At 39.6% G+C, this 10,985-nt stretch overlaps 1 pseudogene across 1 annotated transcript; it reads right to left on the bottom strand.

Annotated features, from left to right (window-relative positions):
* Window positions 1–345: 345 nt before the first annotated feature.
* LOC307099035 (nascent polypeptide-associated complex subunit alpha-like) lies at window positions 346–10,167 on the bottom strand (annotated as a pseudogene). Its single transcript has 3 exons — window positions 10,026–10,167; window positions 1,532–1,870; window positions 346–585 (listed from the first exon to the last, which is right to left on the bottom strand). The product of its transcript is annotated as a nascent polypeptide-associated complex subunit alpha-like (transcript).
* Between the last annotated feature and the right edge of the window lie 818 nt (window positions 10,168–10,985).

Raw genomic sequence — 10,985 nt, 5'->3', positions numbered from 1 at the left:
GCTCCATGTACCTGCCTCTGGAGTCCCCCAGTCCCCTCAGCCCCCCAGCCACCCAGGGCTGGCCCGAGGAGCAGGCAAGCCTCGGATGGTGGCTGCCCAGCTTCCCAGGGCCGCCTGAGGCTCAGGTAACCAGGGCCAGCCGAGGCTTGCGCTGCTGGCAGTGGCAGTGGCAGCAGCAGAGGTGTGATGGGGCATTGCCTTCCCCTGATCACCAGGTCGCCTCCCACCCCTGAGTCTCCCAGACTGTGAGAGGGGGCAGGCTGGCCTGAGGGACCCCCCGTCCAGTGCATGAATTTTCATGCACCAGGCCTCTAGTTGCATTTATAATATCATTACTGTTTTTCTTCAGGGATCCAACTGCCTTTGCTCTCTACACATTTGTTTGTGATATGACCAATTCTATGTTCTTAGCTTCCACACCTGTTTCGCCAACCTCTTCCTTTTTACACTCCTCTTGTACAGCTGGAGTCTGTGTATTTTCTAGAATGTTTACTATAGCTTCACCTTGAACTTTAATTTCCTCAGCAGCTGCCAGTGTGCTTGCTGAGATCAATCCTCTATCTTGGCTTCCCCCAAAACTATGCAGGTACAGTAAACCCTCAATTTAATGGACTTCGGATTTAAGGGACAACATTTCTGGCTCGTAAGTTATATGTGGAAATTAACACCCTGTTAATTTTTAAATGCTTTTAACCAAGATTTGCTTATTATTAAATTAACAGGTTATTTTTTGTTATTAATTCACTGTTATTGTTAACACATTTTAGCAAGTAGGCCATATGTTGGTAAAAACACCATGGTAATTTCGCTGACAGAAATAAATATTGTATATCTAAAAGTATAGTCTACATATTTAAATCCAAGAGTCACCACCTGCAAACAATGTTCAGAATGATTAGCACGTGATCTCATGGCATCAAGTGTGGTAATTGGTTCTGTTGCCACGTGGTGTGACTTTCTGCAACAGTTTTGTGTTTTTTAAAAATATATTTTTATTGATTTCAAAGAGGAAGAGAGAGGGAGAGAGAGATAGAAACATCAATGATGAGAATCATTGATTGGCTACCTCCTGCATGCCCTCTACTGAGGATTGAGCCTGCAACACCGGGCATGTGCCCTTGATTGGAATCAGGACCCTTCAGTCCCCAAGCCGATGCTGTATCCACTGAGCCAAAACAGCTAGGGCTCTGCAACAGTTGTAATGCTTGCTGGCTGATGTTCCCAGATGTGCTAAGCCATGCCCCAGCTGTGTGCATTTGTTTACTGGTGGTAGTTGGTGAATGCTTGTATTTACTAGATCTATTCTGTATAAATTTAAAATTATAGTAATAAATATAGAAAACTTTTCTTTGAAATTAAACTTTTCATGCATACTTAATTGTAATTGCACAAACATGTCTACATAAGTAAAAACAGGTTAACTAATTTGTCAAATTTTTAACATATGCATTCAGAAAATCTATTATGTAACAGATTTCAGCTTTAATGGACACCCCCTTGCCCAAATTAGTCCCTTATATCGAGGTTTTACTATATCTGAAGCTGCGCACTTATAGACATCTGGTTTGGTGATGACAAAGGATATTCTTAGTTTCCTGGGTAGTGCCCCTAGTCAGCCCTGTAACCCATAGGAAGCCCAATTTGGACAAAGCCTTCTGTGACTTTTTTTCACTCCGGCTCTGTTTTGCTTTACTGACTGGTTCTTCATGAATTTCAGCTGCAGCTGCCAGCTGGGCCTGTGTGGTTGCCTGTGCGGAATCTTGGTCCTGGAGCTCGGGTACGGATTCATCACTGTCAGAGTCCGTCCCAGGCCCCGTCTCAGTCTGGGGCTGGGGCACCTCCCACTCTGTAGCCGGGATGATTTCTGTGGCTCACCCTGCACTTGGGGAGGGAAACACAGAACCGAGAGGCCCGCAGAAAGAAATCAAGTGAGACTGTGACCCACATCGGTTGCAGAGGACAAAACGACTCTTGAAAAGAGCTTTGAATTTAGCAATTAGGAGGAAAATGGAAAGCATCCAGGCAGAGAGAAGACAGATGATAAGACTGGTGTAAAAACCAGGTCACATTTTTAAAACAGCTGAAAATTTGAGTTAGGTGTAGTGCAGGGTGCCTATGAAGATGGCAATGGAAAAGTTGAATAAAAGATAGCTAACGGGTCTGAATTTTATTCTAAGTGAAATGTGGGCATTACTGTAGAAATATATTTTAGTTAGGAAAGATTTAATGTATCTCTTTCTCTCTATTTTTTTCTATGAACTGCAGACAAATAATGTTATTCATTAACATAAATTTACTATGAAAATCTAACCTAACAAATGCTTATGAGTAATTATATATGTAAGAACTTCATATTAATGAGATAGTCCTTATTATTGCCTCAAACACAGAAATAGAAAAGTCGATTGCAAAGTGGAAAAAAGATGGGAGCTAAAAGCAGAGAGATCTTAGCCCCATTTTATAGCATCTTCTGCTCTAGATATACCAAAAAAATTGTCATTATTCCCTTTGATATTGTAAAATAGTATTGATTTATGAAACAATATTAGCTAAAGTAGTATAAATACTTCAGGAAAATTTTCATTAGCTTATATTGTATTGTTTGCCAAGTAATATTATTGAGTTTAAGTTAAAAGCAAGTTAAATATCACCTGAAATAATTTAAGTTCATAACAAATACAGTTATTTGCCTGCATATGAGAATCACTTATGAAGAAAAAATTTTGGTGAGTTTGATAAAATTATAATATAAAGCCTGTTATCATTAAAATATTTTAGCCAAATTCAATATTTATGTATGTATATGTGCTTGTATTCAAGAGAATACACAGTATTTTGACTTGTATTATTTTCAACTAAAAATTATAAGAGAAGAACCCCATCACAATCTTCACATAAATTAGAGAAACTGATTGGAGGAAAATTAGGAAAAATGTTACAGCAGAAATCTATCTTAAACACAAATGTTACATTCCAGAGACATTTTTTTAAGGATACAGGTTTAAAGTAGATAAAATCACACTTACTTTTATTAATCCATCACTTATATTTACTATACTTACTATAATAAAGATAGTAATATATTTATTAATGGAAGAATTTGTCTAAGAAACTGTGTTCAATGGTCATTTAATCACATCGAATTGGTTTTGAGTTTATAGTGAAAACAGGGCATTTTAAGAGACGTGGGTATGTGATACCTCATAGATTTCCTCAGGCAGCTCATTTTCAAATTGGGGGTGCAATAGAAACAGGTGCTGCCAATCAATATACAAACCTTGCATAACTTAGTGACTGAGATCTGGAAGAGTGTGGTGTGTGGATGGTGGGAGAGGTGAGTGTGAAGCTGGACTTCAGTGACTTTGGGGTATGAAAAGGCAGAGCAAAGAAAGCTGAGCGCTTCAGGGCAAGAAAGTGGGTCACAGGGGATCGGGCCTGATTATGGACCAGGAAGGGCGGACCATATGGAGACACTTAAAAGATGGGCTGACAAGTTTGGATTAGATGTGACAGAAAAGAAGGGAGTCAGGTTACAGTGTGTGAAGAAGTGCCTTCAAAAATTCCGTGTGTTTTCTTGGCAATTCACTGCCGTCTGAGAGTCCAAATAAAACGCTGTCTCTATAAATCCAGGAGAAGGACATCTAAGCCCACCATCAGAGGGCTCATCTGGCAGGAGGCAGTTTGAGAGATTGGCAGTTCTTAAATAAACACAGTTTTGTGTTTTTTTTGTCTCTACTTCCAAGTTCACTGTATATTGTTTTCCCCTCTTATTGCCTTACCTCTAACAACGTTTACTTCACTTTGCTACAGCTTTTATTCTCAGATTGTAAACTTCAGGGCAAAGACCATCAACTTTTCATTTCTCACAATGTTCGGTGTCCTGCTTCCAGTGCCAAACAGAAAATAGCAACTGAAGAAGTAAATTACATGGGAACTGAGTTTCTGAATTTCACCTTCTGGGCATCTTGAATCATTACTTTCTACACATAAGAAAAAAATGTATTTTTTAATTCAATAATTGAAAAAATACTTATATTTTATTTGATGCTGTCAATAACATAAAAAGTTATTTTTATTGGAAAATCTGATGCTCACTCTCTAAAAAATGTAGAAGCAGCATGAGAATGCTATCAGGGGGTAGAGTTCCGAACTGAATTTGGAGAGTATGTATAACAAAAACAGATGGATGGAGAAGAAAATAAGCACTTTCTTGCAAAATGACTAGATCGTGTAGGTTGATAATTTATCATCCTTCGTGTTCTTAATACATCGTGCATAACCACGGGCAGCACGTTTCAGCAGGGCAGATTCAAGCGCAGTATGTTTTGCCACACAGAATGTGTTGCTGCTTTTATGGTTCCAAAATGTATGGTGCCCCTGGAACTGCAAATGTTGTCAGATTAAAGCACTTGTCATTTGGATTTGCTCAAACAATCGCTTTTGCCAGAATTCGTTCTTTCTGAAAATGATTGCCTTTTAGGAGTTTTCACAAATAGATTTATTAGCTTTCACACTGAATAAGAAAATGAGAGCCTGCTATGCAGATCGGCCCCAGAAGCTGTTGTCGGCGATATATTTCCAACTTATATGGCAACATCCTTTACTTTTATGTTCTATCCTCTCTAACATTGATAAATCGAGTTTTGTTTAAAAAATACCAGAAAGTGCAACAGAATGAAGCAGGACAATTTTTTCTCTGGGTGTGTGTTTTTGTTTTTTTTTATAAGCCCAACGCTTGGAGTCTCCTTGGTTTTAATGTATACACGCTTTTACTGGAGCAGAAGTTTTCATGGTAAAGTTGCTAGAAATTAGGACTCGACGGGATGCATCGAGGCAAATTTAGGGATCAGTAACAAGTGAGAACATAAGAAATGCAGTGTCCATGCAACTTCCTCCTCCCACTGGGGTTTTTGTTTGTTTTCCTTTGAGGGTGTTGGTTGCTGTTCTGAAAGGTTAAGTAAGCCGGTACATTTCTTATGTCTTGAGAGAGCATGCTGTTTTGTCAGTTAAAATATTATTAACTTTCATGAAACAAAAAGGCTTTACATTACAGAGAAAACTTTTGGCATACAGAGAGGGTGGGGCGAGGGAGTAAGTGAAACCGAGGAAATGAAGGAGAAAGAGGAAAAGAAAAAGAGAGGTTTCTAGCACCACACTGATTTTCAGTATCAAAAAAGAAAGGTATGTTCACTCCAGAGATAGTTCCACGTCGCACGAGCTAAAAAGTGCAGGTATTACAGTTACGGATGTATCACATGGGGAGACTATTCATGCAAGTAGATCCCACCCTCTTTGCTCTTACACTTGTTGTAGGGTAAACAGGGACTCGGAGATCTCAGTGTGGCATATTGCCTCCTTATATCTCTCCTGCCCCGTGGTGTCTCGGCTGCCAGTTCCAGGAGTTCTCTCCCAAAAGAGAAATAGAGTCCGAGACGCTCCGAGGCTACAGATGAAAGGCCCTGGGGCTGCATCTTATTTCTCTGTAGCATGTTTTACTTCAGGAAAAATGTAGCTCCTTCGGATAACTATTTGCTATTTCTTAGTAGAAAATATGATTTAATGTTTTGTCTTTTTTAAAAGTAGTGTCCTATGATGAGAACCCCATTGTCAAAGCTGAGCTTTTATGAAGCATTTTGTCAACTCTCTGTCTCTCTACCGCACTGAATGTGTATAAGAACATTCATTCTGAACTAAATATTTACTCCTTTGATCCTTGGAGAAGTCTCAGTGAGGCAGGATCAGCACAGGAGATGAGGAATAAAAAGCCATCTTTAGCCGGAATTACTTGGGTCCTTCCCACCTACAGGTAAATGGAGTTAGTGCAACAGTCCGGAAATGTGTCCACCACATCTACTGGTAATGGACCCCACGCTTTTCACTGTCCCAAACTCAGCTTCTGGTAATACTGAAGAATTCTGGTTATTGCCTCTTTTTTAAAAACCATATATCTACACGTGAATCTACTAAAAGCTATGGATTCTTGCTCCAAGAAAGGTCAAACATATACAGGGACCTCCTGCTTTCCAAAAGTTCACTTTACACAACTTCACTTTTACAGAAAACCTATATTAGCACCTGCTTTTGCTAACAGAAAGAAATCCAAAGAGGATTTGCACTGTTAAAAGAAAAAAGTGAAAATAGCTTCTTCATTTCATGCCATTTCAGCTTATGAATGATTTCATAGGAACACTTTCTTTTCAGGTAGCTAGGGAAAACTTTCCCTCTAACCCAGACTGTAGTGGCCAAGCATTTGGAGACCTAGTTCAGCCTTGGTTCAGCCACTACACTAAGGCATTTAGCTTCTGGAATTTAACTTTATCAGCAATAAGCGAGAAGGATAACCAAGATAAATTTGGAGTATATAAAATACTTTTAAAAAGTAAAAAGCAGTTTACACATATAAAACTCGAGGGCCAGAGCAAGTGGGCACTGCTCCATTTCCTACTGAAGAACTCGAAAAAATACTCTTTCTAAGATTGAGAATTTTGGTTCTAAATGAAAGAAACCATCTAGCAACCTTACTTGATCTGCAGTTGTTTCCTACCAGGAGTATAACAAATGGCCATGCCGTTGGCCTCTGCGTTCACATTTCTTCCAGGAACATGTGGTAAGGGAGAAATGAGGGAGCGGGGGGAGGGGAAGCAAGTGTTTCCTCACTTCCTTTCACCAGAGCGGCTCTCTTCTTCTGAGGCGTGAAGTAGTAAAGCACAGGCTATTTCCACCCAAATAACAGACCAAGGATCAGGGAGAAATTGTCTGATAAGTTTATACTTTCCACACTTTTGAGCAAACAATTTCTAGTTTGTGGAAATTTCTACGTATATGTTTTAGAGGAAGTTATTTTTTTCCAGCGCATATCTCTCCAGGCTATGTCAGTCTAGGATACAGTAGGAATAACAGCAATAAAACCAGCTGACTTTCATTTAACAATTGCCATGTGAAGATGACAATCTAATCATTTCATATGTATTTACTCGCTGAACTCATAATCCTTGAGTTGGATACTTTGAAAATGCACATTTTAGAGAAAAGTGCATACCGTTTAAGTAATTTACTGAAAATCCCAGAACTAGTAAACGGAGAAGCCAATTATGTGCAGTGCGGTTAAGTCAGGTAGTTCAGTGGAAGTGATTAATATTAAAAGGTTACTAGGCATTTGGGACCACCATTCCTTCCCCAACACACACACACACACACACACACACACACACACACACACACACGGAAACGTATTTTTATTGATAGAAAGTTGAAAAATATTGGCACATTCTGGGCACACATAGTTGAAAGGGTTAAAGAGAATAAAATGGGACAGAGAAAACTTATCATGCTCAGCAGATATCTTTCAGGAAGCTTGCAACCTTGAGCATGGCATAGCCCAGAGAGCCACTGGACATCTGGTGCCAGGAAGAGCCAAGGACAGGACACGTCAGTCAAGCTCTGTACGTCAGCAGAACTGTTTGCAGCCAGCAGAAGTGAATAAAACCCTGCCTCTCGCTTCAATCTCCGCTGATTCCTTTGTTGGAATCAGCCCACTTGCACACAGGGGCCTAAAATAAAAATCTCTTTTGATACATGATGGCCTCATGTCATGGGTGCGCGACCCAAACCTTCCAATAGTGTTGGTTCAGAATCTGGGAGACCAAAAAACACAAGATATGAGCCCAAGAGGATGCTACTTGCTCAGTTCTAGCTGGCGTGGTTTCAGCACTGTCAGCTCTCAGGGTAGACCTGAGCAAAGGGTAGCTTCACTGAGTATTACTCATCCAGGATGTGAGAAGCAGATGCATGTGTTTACTTATACCCATAATTATTCAAAACTATTACAAAATGTACAATTTCCTTTCTACCCCACAAGGGACTTAAATTAAGAGATCCAGCATTGCAAAGAAATGAGCCAGGAGAACTTATTAATAAGGGACTTGGCAGGAAAAACAGAAACCAAACTAGGTGTTTAAAATGAGGGAATTGAACAGGGAGTTCATTGCACAGGTGCTGAGTAAGCTGAACGAGTAAAAATTGTTTAAAAAGAAAATAAATAAACAAAAAACACTGAGATAAGCCAGAAAAATAACTGCAAGAAGAATCTACCACCTTCCATCTGGAGGAATAAAGGGAAAAGGTTGGGATTATCACAATAGAGACTGTCAGAGGGGTCCTGCTGCACTGAGCTCAGACCTCTAAGGAGGGTGGAAGCCTGCTGCTGCCGGAGGGGTTTCCATGATGTTGCTGCTGGTGGAGAAAAGGGAATCAGAGGCTAGAACCAACTGCTGCTACTGTGGGGAAGTGCTATTGCGAAAAGAAAAGCACTTCTTTGTGTTTACCTTGCAATTTCCTACTTGTGCTGCCCCCTACTGTCAGAGTGCCACAAGAAGGCAGCTGTAATGAGAAATGTAGTTTGTAGATTTTTAAACTCAGCATCATCAAGGAGCAATTAAACCTGATACAATGAGACAATAGTTCAATAACCAGGAAAATGGGCTGGTAGATATTTAACCTCTTTGTGATTCAGTTTTCTCATTTATGAATTTTGGGCTGTAGTAGTATCCACCTCAAAGTGATGTTGTAAATATTAAATAATCACATAATGGCATGTAATCTATGCTCAATAAATGTTAGCTATTAAAATTATTTTTATTCATAGGTTTCTCTAAAATATGTGAAAAGTATGGGAAGTAAACAAGAGAGAGGAAAACCTTTAGAAAAAAAAAAAACGAATACTCTAGAGAATGAATAGGTCAATATTAAAAGTCCAAGCAAACTTATAAAGTAACTTTGAACTGACAATGCCTATAGTGTGGTAATCAGCCATCTTCCTCTTGTGTGAGGAGTAAGCCAAGCCAGCAGACAAATCAATATATGAAATCTGTTGAGCAGACACTTCTAAGACATTACTCATTTCTGAAGATTCTGTTAAATTCAAGAGAGAACGCTTACATAACATTCCTATCCAAGCAGCAAGGCACTGATCTGTGCCTCCGATTGTTCCTGTGTACAGAAGTTTCGATGTGGGAGCTGACATTATGATAAGAAAAACAGCATGGATAAAAATCTTGTAGTGAATCTCAACATTGTTTCCATGTGTCTCCAAGGTTCTTATTAGAAAAATAATATTTCTTAACATTTATCATTGCCGGTTATACTCGATCATGTTGAAAAACAAACAAACAAACAAACAAAAAAACAGGACAGCCTGGTCGACTATCACATATATTTGGGATGAACATGCAGGCTGTAAGTCAACATTTATGAGATGGGTCAAATGGTTTTATTAAGCACATTTGGCCATATTTATTTTAAAGCATTTATTTAGTGTCCCTAGAATAAGCAGGGACAGAACTGATATTCATTAAGCCTTACACTTTATATCAATTACTGCATTTAATTAGCACAAGAACTTCATAAAGTGTTATATTTCATTTCATAGATGAGAAAAATATTTGAGAAACTGTCCCAAGGTAATTATTTTTAAGTGAGAAAACCATTTATAACAGCATTTAGTAATGTTTCTAGTTTACCATTTTTCTTAGATCATATTTTATATATTCCTAATTAATATATATTAATTGAATGTTTATTCATTTTCTATGATTTGGTATGCTAAGACACTAAAAATTTTTAAATTCCATTCTGTCTCTGAAAGACACATCTCTTTTTGGAAGATATAATGCATGACATAATTAGAGATAAGAAACCTACTGAATGGCCTGGCCAGTGTGGCTCAGCGGTTGAGCATCAATCTATGAACCAGGAGGTCTCTGTTCAATTCCAGTTGTGGGCTCCATCCCAGTGTGGGCATGCAGGAGGCAGCCAATCAATGATTATCTCTCATCATTGATGGTTCTCTCTCTCTCTCTCTCTCTCTCTCTCTCTCTCTCTCTCTCTCTTTCTCTCCTTTCCTCTCTGAAATTAATACAAATACATTAACAAAACAAAACAAAAAAACCTATTGAATGGAGAAACACGGAGGCTCCCATGTTAACTGGGAGGCTGTATTCCTGTCTATTCCAGAGCCTCCACCTTACGCTCACCATCGCCATGGGGGCCTTGTTCTTCCAGTTTGCTTTTGATCAAGGCAGGGACGTGATCTACAAACACATCAACCAGGGGAATCTGTGGAAACACATCAAGCACAAGTATGAGAACTAGATCCTCTGAAGCCCCCATCAGAGCCCGAAGGACCAGGTCCACCCGCCAGCTGTTTGCCTAGAGCCAGTGCCTCAGCTTGTGATGATGCTCAGGTCACTCTTCACAGACCACCTTTCGCTGTGGGCAAGAAATGGCTTCCACCTTCTGCTATGTTTAAAGTATGTTTAATCAGACTCATTAGCATAAATTGTCCTGGAAAAAGAAGAAACATATCAATGAAATGGCTTAATTGTTAATATAGATAAAGGTTTATATTTTCATATTGTTAGGCAATCTTAGATATTAGTTTGCACCCAAATCTCTTAGTAAGTAATCTGTGTATGAAGAAGAAATTGACTTAAAGTATGGATAGCATTTGGCATAACACTATGGAGAGGAGTTCTCACTGAGTTCTTACTCATTTGTTTGCAGCAAAATCTACTGAAGTGTGACCCGGGTCCTTGCCTTTAGTCTGACACCATTTCATAGTGTTGGTCATACATACAGCTGAGGCATGAGTGGGCTGGTAAATGACAGCATGTGCCTTGCTTAAGTTCTGGAGCAGTTAAGAGATAGATGCAGCCCTGACCGGTTTGGCTCAGTGGATAGAGCGTCGGCCTGCGGACTGAAGGGTCCCAGGTTCGATTCCGGTCAAAGGCATGTACCTTGGTTGCGGGCACACCCCCAGTAGGAGGTGTGCAAGAGGCAGCTGATCGATGTTTCTCTCCCATTGATGTTTCTGACTCTCTATCCCTCTCCCTTCCTCTCTGTAAAAAATCAATAAAATATGTTAAAAAAAAAAAAAGAGAGATAGATGCAGCCCTAGCTGGTTTGGCTCAGGGGATAGAGCACTGGAC

The sequence above is a fragment of the Cnephaeus nilssonii genome, assembly GCF_951640355.1.
Source record: "Cnephaeus nilssonii genome assembly, chromosome: 5".
In the NCBI taxonomy this organism is placed as follows: Eukaryota; Metazoa; Chordata; class Mammalia; order Chiroptera; family Vespertilionidae; genus Cnephaeus; species Cnephaeus nilssonii.
The sequence above is the reverse complement of the archived record's forward strand: the minus strand, read 5'-3'. Positions and strand labels throughout refer to the sequence as shown.